At 35.2% G+C, this 16,213-nt stretch overlaps 1 protein-coding gene across 2 annotated transcripts in view; it reads left to right on the plus strand.

The window, feature by feature from the left end:
* The first annotated feature begins 334 nt into the window (after window positions 1-334).
* The window catches only part of LOC141397957 (uncharacterized), a 188,226-nt gene continuing 172,347 nt past the window's right edge, over window positions 335-16,213 (plus strand). Inside the window, exon 1 of one of the 2 annotated variants that reach the window (XM_073974977.1) lies at window positions 335-875. The gene's annotated coding sequence lies outside the window, so the exon portion shown is untranslated. The remainder of the gene's footprint in view (window positions 876-16,213) is intronic. The other variant, XM_073974978.1, reaches the window with a different exon arrangement.

Consider the following 16,213-nt stretch of genomic DNA (forward strand, 5'->3'; position numbering starts at 1 on the left):
TTGATATTATATTTTATACTTTTCGGCCAATTTTTTGTAACACCACACAAAGCGGTAACGCTTAATAGAAATGTTTTCCAAAATAAAATCATAACAAACAATAAAAAACACCAGAGCAAGCAGCTGAGAAAATTACGCACGCACATATGATTTGAGAGAAGAGTAAATAAATAAATAAAAATCGCAATGAGAGCTTCAGAAGTGGCCCCAACAAACGTAGCATGGATGGTTTGAAATGTGGGATAACCATCAAGCTGGATGGGAGGTAGGCAGAGAAATTGAAAAATTGTTTCACTATGGACACGAAGAGCACATTAAAACCTTAGAACACGTCTGGCATAGACGTCAGTTGCAATTGAAAATTTAACCAGATAACTTTAGTCGTTAGTCGTGTGCTCGTCGTCGTTAAACGCTGCTCTTATTATTATTGTTGTTGCCATTTTTTTCCAAGTCTATTGTCATTTCAATACTATTTAACAAAAACAAAGAAAAGAAGTTATCCTTCTAAAGGATACTAAACAAAAACAACAAGAAAAAAATTCATACCCCTAGTGCCATAACAAAAAATAGTAAAATAGGACATAATCTTTAAAGGTTTTCAAAACAAAACAAAAGAGAAAAAACAAGAAAATATTGTGCTATTCAAGTGTCCTGTCGTGTCATCCAACAAATGCCTAAATAATTAAAAAGAAAATTAAGAGCAAATCACAAAAAAGTGCAACTTTTCGTCTTGTTACGACGAATGTAAATCGACGAAGTTTAAAGCTAAGCATTACTCTTCATATAATCGTTTACAGAAAAGAAAACAAACCAATGAAAAAAGATTAAAGTGCGTTAACAAACTGACACAGATTCAGCAGCGATGTTCTTCTAAAGTAAGTTTTTTTGTGAAAATTGAAAAAGAAAACAGAATTTCAACCAAACACCAAAACCCCATTGTCCAAAAGTCGTGCACGTGTAAAGTGAAAAACTGTAACCTTGAAAAATGTTCATTAGAGAAGGATAATAAGAAAACGAAAACATAGAACACAGGAAACGTTAAAATTACAATTTAAGACGACCTATCTGACGATGGTGATGATGATGGTGGTGCCTGCCACCACCACCTCTAAAAACAACACCTCTTGTCGTTGTCAAACAACAAACAAAGCAACAAAAATGCAGTTTTTAAAACAATAAAACCCTCCACTAGTAAAAAAACATGACATCGAAGAAAACCCAATAAAGCAATGCGTGAATAAAGAATTCTTCTGTCCGATTATTTAATTTGACACCTACCTTTTGCGGTTTTTTAATACGAAATAATTTTCCTTCCTTGACTTTGAGAGCAATGCAAGCAATTTCAAACAAAAAATTTAAGGCAAACTAATAAAAATTAGAATTTTGTGTTGTTGTGTTCGTAAAATTGTTGCAGGCTCTTCTTTTAAAGGACATCTATTTCTCATACACACAGCATTTGATAGTTGTTGTTGTTGCTTTTGCGTAAAAATTGTATAAGCTTATGTTGTATGCTTCGTTGCATTTATGTGGCCAGCTGTCATATAATGGAATTTTGTCAATGGGTTATGGGTTTTCCGAGGTCACAGCTATGTTGTACTTTATAGAATGGATGTAAAGTTTATGTGTGTTTGCTTGAGGAGGATGTGAAGTTGAATTTATTTAGCCTTTTTTAAAAACGTTATAATTATATAGAGTTGTAATAATAATAAGCAAACTTAAGATTTTAATGTGTTATCTAAATTTACAATATTGGTAGAAATGTCAACAGCACCATGCTTTTACTGGAATACGAAAAACACAAATAATTACTTATAACAATGTTTAAAATTCTTTGCTCCCGAGTATACAATTTTTTCGAGCGTAAAAATCTCAAATTATCTTACAAACTAAAAATAAAAACAAAAGGAAAATAAAACAAAATGCACGTTAACCACTGTGCGTACCTGACATAGTTTTTTTGTATAAAATGCATATCATGTATTAACATTGATATCAAAATTAGGAGGACCTTCATTTACATAGCCGATAGGTGATATATATGTAATTAGTATTCGTCCAACAATACGGTATCTGGGTGTCATAAATCAATGATACATAACAATGTTGATGATCACTAACTCGATAAATAAATTTTGAAAACAAGTCACAAACGTACAGCCCTATAAGAGTAACCTTGGACTCCTTATAAATTATCTTATTAGAATAACGCTTGCAACTTGATTCATAATATTTACCAATACAATGACGTTAAACCCTCCTTTCTAATATTTCCATTTCCTTGATTATCACGGGAGACACACTGAACCATATGGGAAATGCGTACATAAATACTGGCCTTATATTTGTTTTCTTTAAAAGAAGTTTCGTTCTCACAGAGAGATTTTTATTTATTAAAATTCTGGAGAAAGAACCAAGAATTCTGTATGCCTTTCCCAATACCTGTCTAGCATGTTTATTAAATTTTAGAAGATTATTAAACGTTATTCCTAAATATTTTAAAGTATTTTCTACAGGAATTTCAACACCATTAAAAGATAACTTTAGAGTTTTACTTTCAGGAACCACAAATTTTTTGCATTTTCCAGGTGCGTTCCTAACACATATTTCTTCAGTTTTTGATGAATTTATTTTAACTGTAAAATTGTGCAATTTTCTCCAAATGATGTTTTACTTTACACAAAGCGTTTTCTGGCGACTCATCATGATCATAGAGAAGGGAATCGTCAGCATAAAGGAGACCGGTACAATCTGTTTCAATGTGAGGAAAATCGTGTATAAATATCCCAGCAAAAAGTTTGCCTCCAAAGAGGCAGTTAAATGATATGTACAAGTGATCTGGAAGTGCATCAAATTATGCATTTTCACTCATGATTTTTACAAGAGCGTGACTACTGAAAGAGGCACTCCATTGCACTGCATTTTAACTGACCCGTTGGCACTGCATTTTAACTGACCCTCTGGCACTGCATTTTAACTGATCCTTTGGCACTGCATTTTAACTAAACCTTTGGCATTGCATTTTAACTAACCCTTTGGGGTAGAATAGGATGCAGTCCAAAGCACGTGTTTTTGTGCAAGCCATTACAAAATATCCCAGAACAAATAAAATGCATTTATTATTTGTGGAGAACAAAAATATTAAGAACTTTATTACATTAACACAAATTATGAAAATTCTCCATTGAATTCAATCGCAAACATGCGTGTTTCCTCCACTCTCTATTTAATCCAAGCTGAATTGTTTATGCTTCATCTGCTATTTGGGTTTGATATTGTTTTGCCATCACCAGTTAAGATTTCGACATGTACTCCAACAGCACTCCATTGGGAAATTTTCTTCTCGTGAGTTACCGGAAAAATGTTCACAAATTAAATATTTTGTAGTTTGTATTAGCAAATTTTTGGAAATTTTAACACGCTTATTTCTTTTAATAAAATGTTTGCCGCTGCCTGTAGAGATGTATACACTGATTTATGAACGTGTAGGGATCTCTAACAACTGCTAATAAAATGTAGTGAACGGAGTGCCTTTTTCACGACTCCGTTTGGACTGCATCCAGATGCTGTTAAATTGTGAGGAAGTGGAGTGCCTTTTTCACGACTCCGTTGAACTGCATCCGGATGTTGTTAAAATGTGACAAATGGATGTGATTCTTTGGATTGCATCCAAATGCGGTTAAAATGTGAGGACTGGAGTGCCTTTTTCACGACTCCGTTTGAACTGCATCAAAACATGCCGTGAAAGAACTAGTCCACATTGCACTACTTCCAATTTATTTTGCTGGGGATGTATACACTGATTTATGAACGTGTAGGGATCTCTAACAACTGCTAATAAAATGTAGTGAACGGAGTGCCTTTTTCACGACTCCGTTTGGACTGCATCCAGATGCTGTTAAATTGTGAGGAAGTGGAGTGCCTTTTTCACGACTCCGTTGAACTGCATCCGGATGTTGTTAAAATGTGACAAATGGATGTGATTCTTTGGATTGCATCCAAATGCGGTTAAAATGTGAGGACTGGAGTTCAAACGGAGTCGTGAACCGTTTGAACTGCATCAAAACATGCCGTGAAAGAACTAGTCCACATTGCACTACTTCCAATTTATTTTGCTGGGTATGCTATATAGATGTGGTGACTATCTTTGAAGGACACCACAATTAACATTTCCTGTATCAGATAAAATCTCATGAAATTCTACACATAACTTCCTATTCAAGAAGAAACTGTGGAAAATCTTTATGGCAAGCGGATCAAAGTTAAGTTCAATCATTATACCCTCAGCATTTATGCTAACGAGGGTATATGGTAATATTCAAAAATGTTTTACAATCGTTGAAGTTGAGGTTCACCATTTAATAAGTCGCGAACTGTCAATATATTTTATACAATATGAATATATTTATATTAATTGAAGTGTTTTAGTCGGGGTCGCATAAAATGAAACATAACAAATAATTTATGTGGAAGCTGTGTTGGTGGTAATATTAAACAATGGGTAAAAATGTGTTGAAGTTTACAAGTTTTTTTTGAGTTCTTTCTTGATTTCTGGTCAAACCACGGAAAATGTAGACCTGATCTCAAAGAAAGAATTGAAGAATACCCCTTGGGCAACATGGTTCTAATATATGGTTTTTCGATATATACACTGCATCCCGCTAAAATCGATGCTGACATTTTGAAGTTTTGAAATTGGTGTTTTTTGAATTTTTCTTATAATTGAAGGGCGCAACCAGATAATGACCTAAACTATCTACTGGATTGTAGAACTCGTGCTTCCACGTCGTTTGATGTATAACTCATGAGTGTGCTCCGTACAGCTCCCTAGTAATAGGAGTCCAAAGTCGAATTTTTGGTGCGTAAATTTTCTTTAAAAACCTATTTTTTGGCTTCAAAATGTACAACTGTGACTCAGGTACCCTTGAACCCCGCGTGATTTTAGTTTTTTCCTGCGCCGGATTTAATGAGCCCTACCGCGATTGAATGCATCCACTAAAACCGCTGATATAGATACCCTGAAAATAGGAAAATAAGCAAAATTTTATTTTGACTAATCCGCATACTAAACCGCGATTTCTCTTAAAATTGTTTACATAAATGGAATCCTTTATACGCGATTATAATATTTGTCAAAAATGTGTGTCATAAATTACAGAGATTCGGGAGTAGTATTCGTATTTAACCAAAAATAGAATCAGGTAGCACATCCGCGGTTCTTGACGAATCTGTATAAAATTTGTCTTATTGACGTATTTTTAACAGGGGATCACTGAAATCGGATGCGCCTTATAATCATATGAACATCGCGTTATTTTTACCCACATGAAGCATTTTGGTGTAGTAAGATGCAACCGATGGCACAGTTTCGTCGCTGAATGAAACATGGAAAAATGCAAACATATTGACAGAGATGCACTCGCTCTATGCGAAAAGCACATGCGCCTCAACTGATTTTAACTATTTCGCGCGTTATACGGTTTTTAACTTTTATGTTTTTTCTTTGATTGTAATATCAATATCACTCTTTATTTCCTAATTCTATTGCTTATCACACTAAGCAAATATACTTACATGATGATAAACTATTTTCCTTGAAGAGGTTTTAGCAAAATAATTCAGGTTTTGTTTGGAAATTTAGCGAAATAGTAGAATAACTCCCAAAAAATTTTCTCAAAATTTTCGTATTAAACCAAAAAATATATTCTTGAATTAATGTTCCAACAATAAACTTTTGTCTTTTGTTGTAGCTGCAATATGCAATTTAAACTCCTAATCTATAAAATTTTGGTCTCACATTTTTCTGGACATTGTCTAGATTCTGTACGTATTTTTAATTTATTTTTTTAGAGATTTTTATGGACTCTGAGTTAGGATAAATAAAATTTACTCCTAGATTCCTTCAATATTTTTTGATTTTCCGCGAAAATGAAAATAAATTTAGCAAATATTTAGGCGTCTACGGATAGATATAAAATGTTGTTACCGATTCATATATACATTTTGGTATTACAACACAAAGGGAATTTTTAAATATTTTTTCTTTATAAGGGAATAAAACCCTCATAACTTTTGGGCGCAGCATCCAATTTTGTGAACGCGAACAGATTTGAAACCATGATTTTTTTCTTAACCCATGTACCAAAAATCGTGTATGTGCTTGTAAAAAATTTTTTTAATTTTTTTTCGATGGAATTGTAAAGGAATTTTGAAATTTACCATATACACTTTCATACGGGCAAAATGTGCCTCATCGAAATAATGGTTTAAGACCCCATGTATGTTTGGACGAAATGTGTTTCAGACAATTTGGAGTCGATTGAGCAATGTCCGTCCGTCTGTCTGTCTGGCTGGCTGGAGCGCAAGATAACTCTCGAACGGATCTACCGATTCGGTCCAAAATGTGGCCTTCGTAATATTTTGTGCAAACTTAGTTTAAGTTCGAAGATGGGATATATCGGTCCGCTCCTTCCGGTACCTCCCCCACAAAAGTTCGAAAATGTTCGGACAATTTGTGCGCACGATAAATTTTGAAGGTAGTAACCGATTTGGTCCATACTTTGGACTTAAATAAGGTTTCAATATGGACTCGTACTGGCTTCAGAGATACAGCCCAAATTTGTTTTTAAAATTCGATATTTAACCATGTTTAGATGAGGCCATAAAAACCGAACCCGATCTAAGAAAACAAAACCCAAATATGGTTTTTGCCTATTGGTCCTCTACTTTCATAAAATTCTGGACAGAAGTTGTTTGCACGCGATTGGCTCAAAAATGTTGCACAGTGTTATTTCAAATACATATATATTTTTTGTTCAATACGAAAAATAGAAAAAACATTTTTGGGAGTTATTCTACTACTTCGCTAAATTTCGATGCAAGGACTGACGGACTTTGCTGAAACTTCTTCAGGGAAAATTCGATGACAAACCCGAAAGTGTATTTGCTTACTTTTATAAACAATAGGATTATGAAATAGAAAGTAATATTGAAATTACAAGCATAGAAATAACAAAAAAGTTAAAAAACGTATAATTCGCGAATTCGTTAAAATCAGTTAAGGCGCATGCGCTTTTCAGATACAGCGAATGCATCTCTATCAATATGTAGCGATTTTTTCACTTTTCATTCAGCGGCCAAAGTGCGCCGTCAGCTGCATCTTACTGTTCAAACAACCTTTATGTGGGTAAAAATTGCACGATGTACATAAGATTATAACGCGCATCCGATTTCAGTGACCGCCTATAAAAAATACGTCATTATAACAAATTTTAAACAAATTCGTCAAGAAGGGGTATTCTTCAATTCTTTCTTTGAGCTCAGGTCTAAATTATCCGTGGTTTGACCAGAAATCAAGAAAGAACACAAAAAAACTTGAAAACTTCAACACATTTTTATACCCTCAGCATTTATGCTAACGAGGGTATATCAGCAAAAATGTCTAAAATCGTCTTTTCCATTTCAAAAAAATCAAAAAAAATTTTTGATACTACATCTATGATTTTTGGTACATAGATAAAGAAAAAAATCGTCATTCCAAATCTGTTTTCGTTACCAACTTTGATCGTTGCGCGCAAAAGATATGACCGTTTTAATTATGCTAATTAGAAAAATTTCTAAAAAAAATCGCGGCATAATATAGTAAGCAGTTATATCCTATTATCGTTAACTGAATTCGCAACCTTTGCGATGATGCAACAAAAAATTCGAAAAGCTTCAATGGATTCGCGAAAACTAAAATTTGTTAAATAATTTCACGTATTTACAAACATATTTTTGAAACAATAGCGCTTATACTTACAAAAAATATATATACAAAAATTATAGCAGCATCCAGACATTGCAAGGAATAAAATGAAACATAAGTCGTGAAGTTTGGAGCTATAGTATTCATGTTATTTGCAAAAATACAAAGAAAATGTGACGAAAAAATAAAAATCATGTTATTCTAATTTTATTTTTTTATGGTTTTATAGGAAAGGTTGAAGAAAAAATTTTTGAGTTCTTCGTCTTTTTTCGTCAAAATTTCGCCCAATAGTGAAGATATTCTATTGCAAAAATGCTTTCGCTTATAGTTTTCCTATTGGCGAATATTTTTAGAACATTATATTAAATCACAAGGAATTCCAATTGTGGCATAACATTAAAATAATGTTATATTGAATATTACAACATTTGAAACGCATATGAACCGCGTAATAGTGAAAATGACATGATGCGCATCCGATTTTCCAATACAGCGAATCAATCCCTTTTATTTCGTGTACAGTTTGTGAAATTCCATTTGGCGACCACGATGTAGCATCAGTTGAATGTTAGGGTGCAAAAAACAGTAAAATGCACATAATTTCCACGAAGTACATTTGCATTTTATGCGCATCCGATTTCAATGATCACCATTAAAAAATACATCATCCTATGTCATTTCAATGCGATCCATCAAGAAGCGTGGATGTAGCATCGCACTCAGTTTTTAGAAGAAATCTATTATATCTTCGGATTCGCGAACATTTTTCAATATCTGTTTTCGCACATTTTAAATATGCGTTTCGCTCTATTTATCTAAGTAGGAATAACACATCTAAAACGCGTCTAAATACGCGATATTTTCAAAAACATTTTTTGCAGATTTTCGAAATTTGAGGGGTATCATATCCGCCGATCTACTGGATGGATTTAGACGAGCAAAGGCTTGTTAGATTCAGAAAGTAAAAAAACTAAATTCACGCGGGTTTCCACTGAAATCGAATGGCATTTGTAAATTTTGAATCCAAAAAACTGGTTTTTTAGAAAAATTTACGCACAAAAATTTCGACTTTAAGCTGAGATTGTTGTGAACCTTTGAAGGCTACACGCCCGAGTTATACATCAAAAAATGCGTAATCGCGAGTACTACAATCTCATAATCAGTTTTTAAACGAGTACAGTTGCGCGTCCCGATTAGAGCAAAAATTCAAAAACCCAATTTTTCAGTCTTCAAAATGTCAGCATCCGTTTGAGATTGATGCATTGGTTATATTAAAAACTTATACATTAGAAACTTCATCTCTGAAGTGTATTCTTTAACTTCTTCTTTGAACATTATACTCTACATTGTATTGTAAAGCCACTAATTGAAAATTGACTTAACCCATATCGTACCGAGGAAAATTTTTTATTTATTTTTTTAAAAACATAGCACTTTTTAGGGTAAATAGGACCCACTGATGTCAAAAATCAACTCAAAAAAATTTTCCGATTTTTCGTTTTCCCAGAAAGTGGTGTTCGAAATTTCGAACACTGGTACTTAAGCTATATGTTTAGAAGTAAAATAAAATTGATTTATTTGCCGTTTTATTGATTTATTTCACAATTTTTGTATAAAAATATGGTTGAAGATTGGTATTGAGACTACTTTGGACCTACAAAACTTTTCCCCGAAATGTGTCAGCACTGGTCCACGTTTTGGATTGCCCCCCATAGAGCGGTACCGCCCGATTTTCGGGAGATCTCAAGGATTTAGCTGCATTATCCTACAGAAATGACTGTAAATTTATACATATTTAGTCTTTTTTGAGCTTACTTAACTTTCCTCCAGAAATTTGTCAGCATAGGTCCACGTTTTGTATAGCCTCCGTTGAATTGTACCTAACGATTTTAGGGTATTTCATGCTTTTAACCGCACTATCCATTAGAAATGGCTGAAATTTAGTATTAAGTCTTATATGGTGCTATAATAACTTTTCCCCGCAATTTGTCAGTAAATTTCGACGTTTTGATATACCCATCGATATGTAGGTTAAGTACCAGCGTTCGAAATTTCGAACAGTCAAATTTGTACATCTGTAAATTCGCGCTTGCGCATGTAAATCAAGTTTTCTATATTTTGTGAAACGGCTACATATATTGGCAATAATTCCCCATGATTACTTTTTTAATTTAATTTTTTTTATATTTTTTTAAAATTAATTTAAAAAAGATCCAAAAATATAGGTTTTAAAAACCTACCCTTAACATCGAGGGGGAGGTGGGGTTTTCAAGGAAACAAATTTTTTTTATTTGCTGACAGATTAGACTTTATACATATACCAAAACTTGTTTAAAATTTAAACTTTTTCATCCATAAATATTTTTTTGAAAAAAGGTGATTTTACTGTTCGAAAAATCGAACACCAAGTACGAAATGGGTTAAAAAAACTCGTTTCCTTCAACGATTTTTTTCTATTTTTTTACATTAATATGACCACAGCTTCCGCTCAAATTACTATTTGAAAAAACCCATCGGTGAATCGGGCTAAAACAGTTTATTTTAACGAAATGCGTTCAAAAGTTATGGTATAGTACAACTGTTCGCGAGTTACAGTACCCCATACCTCAGTTTCAACAAAAGTTAATTTTCTACAAAAAGGTCGATATACACTTTCATACGGGCAAAATGTGCCTCATCGAAATAATGGTTTTCATACCCTAAGTATGTTTGGACGAAATGTGTTTCAGACAATTGGGAGTCGATTGAGCAATGTCCGTCCCTCTGTCTGTCTGTCTGGCTGGCTGGAGCGCACGATAACTCTCGAACGGATGAACCGATTCGGTTCAAATTTTGGCTTTCGTAATATATTGCCCTAACTTAGTTTAAGTTCGAAGATGGGCTATATCGGTCCACTCCTTCCGGTACCTCCCCCACAAAAGTTCGAAAATGGTCGGAAAATTTGTGCGCACGATAACTCTTGAAGGGAGTAACAGATTTGGTCCATACTTTGCCCATCGTAAAACGTGTACCAGATTTAAATAAAGTTTCAATATGGACTCAATCGGTCCACTCCTTCGGGTACCTCCCACACAAAATTTCGGAAAAGTTCAGTTTAGGGCCATCACTCGAATCGCTTTGATTTTTGTTTTAGAAACTTTTATTCGCTGCCCTCCATACGGCGGTACAAGTTTCATCAGGGGCAAGTCCATACTTCCTGAGAAAATAGCCTGAAAGTTGCAAAAAACCCCTGTGACACCGTGTGAGGTGGTTGGAGCGCAAGATAACTCTCGATCGGATCTGCCGATTCGGTCCAAAATTAACATAATTTAAGTTTGAAGATAAGCGATATCGCTCCACTCCTTCAGGTACATCCCCCACAAAAGTTAAAAAATGTTCGAAAAATATTTTCGTACGGTAACTCTTGAAGGGAGTAGCCGAATTGGTCTATACTTTACACATCCTAATATATCTACCAGATATAGATCGGATTCAACTATGGACTATATTTGTCCACTCCATCCGGTACCTCCCACACAAAATTCCGGAAAAGTTCAGTTTAGGGCCATCACTCGAATCACTTTGATTTTAGATGAAGCAACTTGCATTCGCTGCCCCAATAACGATGGTAAAATTTTTTTTAGGGGCAAGTCCATACTTCTTGAGCAAACACACCGAAGAGTGTAAAAACCCTCTGTGGCACCATATGTTGTGGCTGGAGATTTAATTCCATAACGGACAATGTCGATCCATTCCTTTTAGTATCTCCTCCCCAAAACTTTTGATTTTTAATCTTAATCAACATTTTTGCCGGTTCAAACGCCCAAAATATTTAAAACCCTCTAAATACATACGTATTTTGGGAAAAAATTGTTTCAATATACACAGACTGAGGGTATATCTCTGTCGGCAAAGCCGACTGAAACTTTTTTACTTGTTTTATATAAAATTCCTATATGGGACGAATGGTCAAATGCTTTTTCAACGTCGAGTGAAAGTGCTACAGTGCATTTTCGTTCACGTAATTTGCAAATAATATCTTTGTGGAATTTAAGAAGAGCGTAAGAAGCTGAATGGCCGGACTAAAGATCGGGAATATACGGTGCTGTTATTCCATAATTCATCTTAATACGAATGACTCGTTCTAAAATCTCACCTAAGTTTGACAGCAATGAAATGGGCCATATATTGTTTATTTCTATGTTGTTGGGTTTTTTCAAAGTAGGAACGATTTTAGATATTTTCCACAATGTCCGTCCGTCTGTCTGTCTGGCTGGAGCGCACGATAACTCTCGAACGGATTAACCGATTCGGTTCAAATTTTGGGTTTCGTATTATTTTACCCAAACTTAGTTTAAGTTCGAAGATGGGCTATATCGGTCCACTCCTTCCGGTACCTCCCCCACAAAAGTTCAAAAATGTTCGGAAAAATTGTGCGGGCGATTACTCTTGAAGGGATTGACCGATGTAATCCATACTTTGCACATCCTAATATATCTACCAGATATAGATCAGGTTCGAATATGGACTTAATCGTTCCACTCCTTCGGGTACCTCCCGCACAAAATTTCGGATAAGTTCAGTTTAGGGCCTGCTCTCGAATCGTACCCTCATACGACGGTACAAGTTTCATCAGGGGCAAGTCCATACTTCTTGAGAAAATAACCTGAAAGGTGCAAAAATACCCGTTAACACCGTGTGTAATGGGTGGAGCGCAAGATAACTCTCGAACGGATCAGTCGATTCGGTCCAAAATTTGGCCTTCGTAATATTTTGTCCAAACTTAGTTTAGGTTCAAAAATGTTCGGAAAACTTGTGCGCACGATAACTCTGGAGGAGAGTATCCGATTTGATCCGTACTTGGAACATCGTAATATTTCTACAAGACATAGATCAGGTTCGAATATGGACTGCATATGTCAGCTGCTTCGGGTACCTCCTGCACAAAATTTCAAAAATAATGCAGTTTACGGCCTTCTCTCGAATCACTTTGATCTTTGTTGTAATAAATTGCATTCGCCGCCGCCATTACGTACGTTTTCCTTGCGGCGCCCTTTATGACGGTACAATTTTTTTCTTGCGGAAGTCCATACTTCCTGAGATATTGGCCTAAAAGCTCCAAGAAACCCTTACGGCACCAACCAAAATGGCAAGTCCGCAAGATAATCCTCGCAGGGAATTTCTGATTGGTGCAGGCATTGCACATTGTATTATTTCATCCAGTCCTGTATCAGGTTAGAATATGGATTGTATCGGTCCACTCCTTCGAGTACATGCCACACAAAATTCGGATAAAGTGAAGTTTAAGAGCTCCTCACGGATCGTTTTGAAATTTTTTTCAGTAAGTTTTTTTGTTGCTCGCTTTACGACGGTAAAATTTTTTGCCGGAGTGAGCCAATAATTACTGAGATATTGGCCTAAAATCTCCAAGAAACACTGACGGCACCAACCAAAATGGCAAATCCGCAAGATAATCCTCGCAGGGAGTTTTTGATTGATGCAGGCTATGCACATCGTATTATTTCATCCAGTCCAGAATGGGATTGAAATATAGACTATATCGGTCCACTCCTTCGGGTACCGCCCACACAAAATACGGATAAAGTTTAGGAGCTCCTTTCGCATCGTTTTGACTCTTTTTCAGTAGATTGTTAGAGCGGCCTCATTTACAATGGTACATTTTGTTCCGGAGTAAGTCAATACTTCCTAAGATAACACTATGCAACACTGAAAATGTAAACAACTTCTAGTATGCATTTTTTTAAAGTACATATTTAGACTACAAAAGCCCTAGTAGGGTTTTGTCCTGTCAGATCCAGTTCGGATTTTATGGCCTCATCTAAACCGGGCTAAAACTACAGTGTTTTGCATTTATTTGGCCTTTATCTCAGACACGATTGGGAATTTGGCCTTACTGACTTTGGCAATATTGTAGCCCTAAAATAGCAGAACTTATCTTTTGAAAAAACCACATAAGAAAAACTCCATCTAGGGCATCAAAATCTATAATATATAGAAAATTTTACATAATTGCTGAAATTCTGGTCAGTATCGGCTAAACTATTGGGAGTTGAACCAAGTAACCTTTTGCAAAAATCTTCCAAATAAAGTTCTCAACAATTCTTTAGAACATTCCGAAACTCTAAAATGCTTACTTTATGTTGTTTCAGCGGTATTTTGCATCATATCTCTTACAACACGTATTTCAAACACAGTTCACACCAACAGTTTATTCTCGCATTTCGGATTTCACTACATTATTGACATTTTTATTAAATCGTCGTTGAAAATGTACTGAAAACAACAACATAGAGACATTTTACAACAATGACATGTTCTGAAGAGTTGTGTATTCTATTCCAGGGAATATTTTTCCAAAAGAAAATATTCAGAAAAAATTAACGGTATTGGAGATACGGTGCGAAATGTAAAAATTTTTGGAAATTTTGCATATATTTTGAAATCGAGGCAATAAATGTAGTTTATCGAGTTCATTATTTCTCCAAATATCCTATTCTTGTCCTTATCTACAAATTTGCTTCAGAGGTCAGAAGAAGATTCGCATTGGTTTCAGGGATATAGCCCCGCATTTCTTTAAAAACTCAATAATTAAGCATGTTTAGATTGGGCCATAAAATTCGAGCTGGATCTGACACAACAAAACCCAACTAGGGTTTCCTGTCGTTTGGGTCTGTACTTTCAAAAAATCCTCAGTTCGAATTGTTTGCACAAGATCACCTTAAAAATGTTGCACAGTGTAATGGCCCAAAAGCTTCAAAACACTGTCGGATATTGTGCAAGATAACTCTAAAACTTTTTCAAAAATTTCTTTCAAACTTATTTCAACATAATTAACAGCCTGTTCATGTATGTCGACCGTAAGGTTTTTTGCGCTTCGGAAGTGGAAAAAAATTATTTTCTGTTCATATAAACGCCTTCGAAACGAAAATCTATGCGACCGACAAGCCATACGAAATAACATGTAAACGTACACTTTTCCATCTAAATTTGGGTTTATGTATTTCGAAAGGGCTGTCTCTTATAGAAAGAGAATGTCAAAATCACTCACTTGCTTTGTAGCTGCCGAGCAGAACGTAAACTCGCGAATAACACCGAAAATCTTAAAACAAATTTATGGAACACATTCTTGGGTGCCACCGTGGTGCAATGGTATGCACGCCCGCCTTGCACGTAGAAGGTCGGGGGTTCGATTCCCCGGCCAGGCAACATCAAACATTTTTCAACGGTGGCAAAATACCCCTCAGTAATGTTGGCGACATTTCCTGAGTATTTCAGCCTTGAAAAACTTCTCCACAAGTAGTGTCTTAAGACACGCCGTTCGGACTCGGCGATAAACAGTAGGTCCCATATCATTGAGCTAAAATATGAATCAGGGTGCACTCATTGATATGAGAGAAGTCTCCCTTGTCCCGTATGGGATGTTGTGGAACAATGTTTTTGTTTTTACATTCTTGAAACAAAATAAAAAATTGTATAGATACGTTTCAATGGCGGTTTCATTCATTATTTTGAAGAAATCACTAAAATAATTCAAAATACCGACACATTTTATTTTTCAAACAAAACAAATCACACATCTTCCAATGTTTGTATGTATATGTGGATTTTGTTTTCATTTCTCATTTGGCTCTCATTTATGGAACATAGTTGTACAAACGTACATTCAAATTAGTAGTATTTCGCATAGGATACGTAACGTCAGTCGAACGATAATTTGCGAAATAAATACATGAACGCATTTTTAGACGGATGTGAGTGACTGCTTTCCTTTCGTACAGGTTTCCGTGCGACATACATACAGGCGGTAAGGTTCAAACACATTTTCTAATTTATTTCGATGTAATTGGCATTTTATGTTCTTATTATAATTCTCTTTCGAGTTGAGCTGTTATGACCTAAGAGGTACGTTGAAAAATTAGAAGTCTACCGAAGTCCAATACATCATCCAATGAAATCTTATTAATATAGGCCCAAGTTTTGGTATAACTTCCATCCGACGAATTCCCTAAATCAATATATTTTGAAAGTTCTGGACAACAATTATTAACCAATTTTGATGTAAATGTAAATTTTGAGTTTAAAACGAATAAAAAATCTCTTCACACAAAATTTGATAACATAGACCCACATAAGGGTGTAAGCCCCACCATACCCTGCAAAAATTCGCGTCCGTTAGTCATTATGTAAGCCATTACAAAATAATCTATCGAGATAAAACTACAGTAGAATCGCGATAATTCGTACCCCGCTAATTCGAAATTCTCGATTATTGGTATAAAATGGCCGGTCCCTGAATTACGAATCATTGAGATTCTACTGTACTTACTTAGTAATGAGTACGTTGGCACAGAGCGTGAGTGTCCGACTACAAGTCCTAGGGTTGTGTGTTCAACGTTCGCCGCACTATGTTGCGAGTTAATATTAACTGTGGACGAAAATAGAAGGGTTATCGTTGGTGCATCAATTTTG

Source organism: Musca autumnalis, unplaced genomic scaffold, assembly GCF_047663935.1.
Source record: "Musca autumnalis isolate F117 unplaced genomic scaffold, ASM4766393v1 scaffold_3, whole genome shotgun sequence".
Classification (NCBI taxonomy): Eukaryota; Metazoa; Arthropoda; class Insecta; order Diptera; family Muscidae; genus Musca; species Musca autumnalis.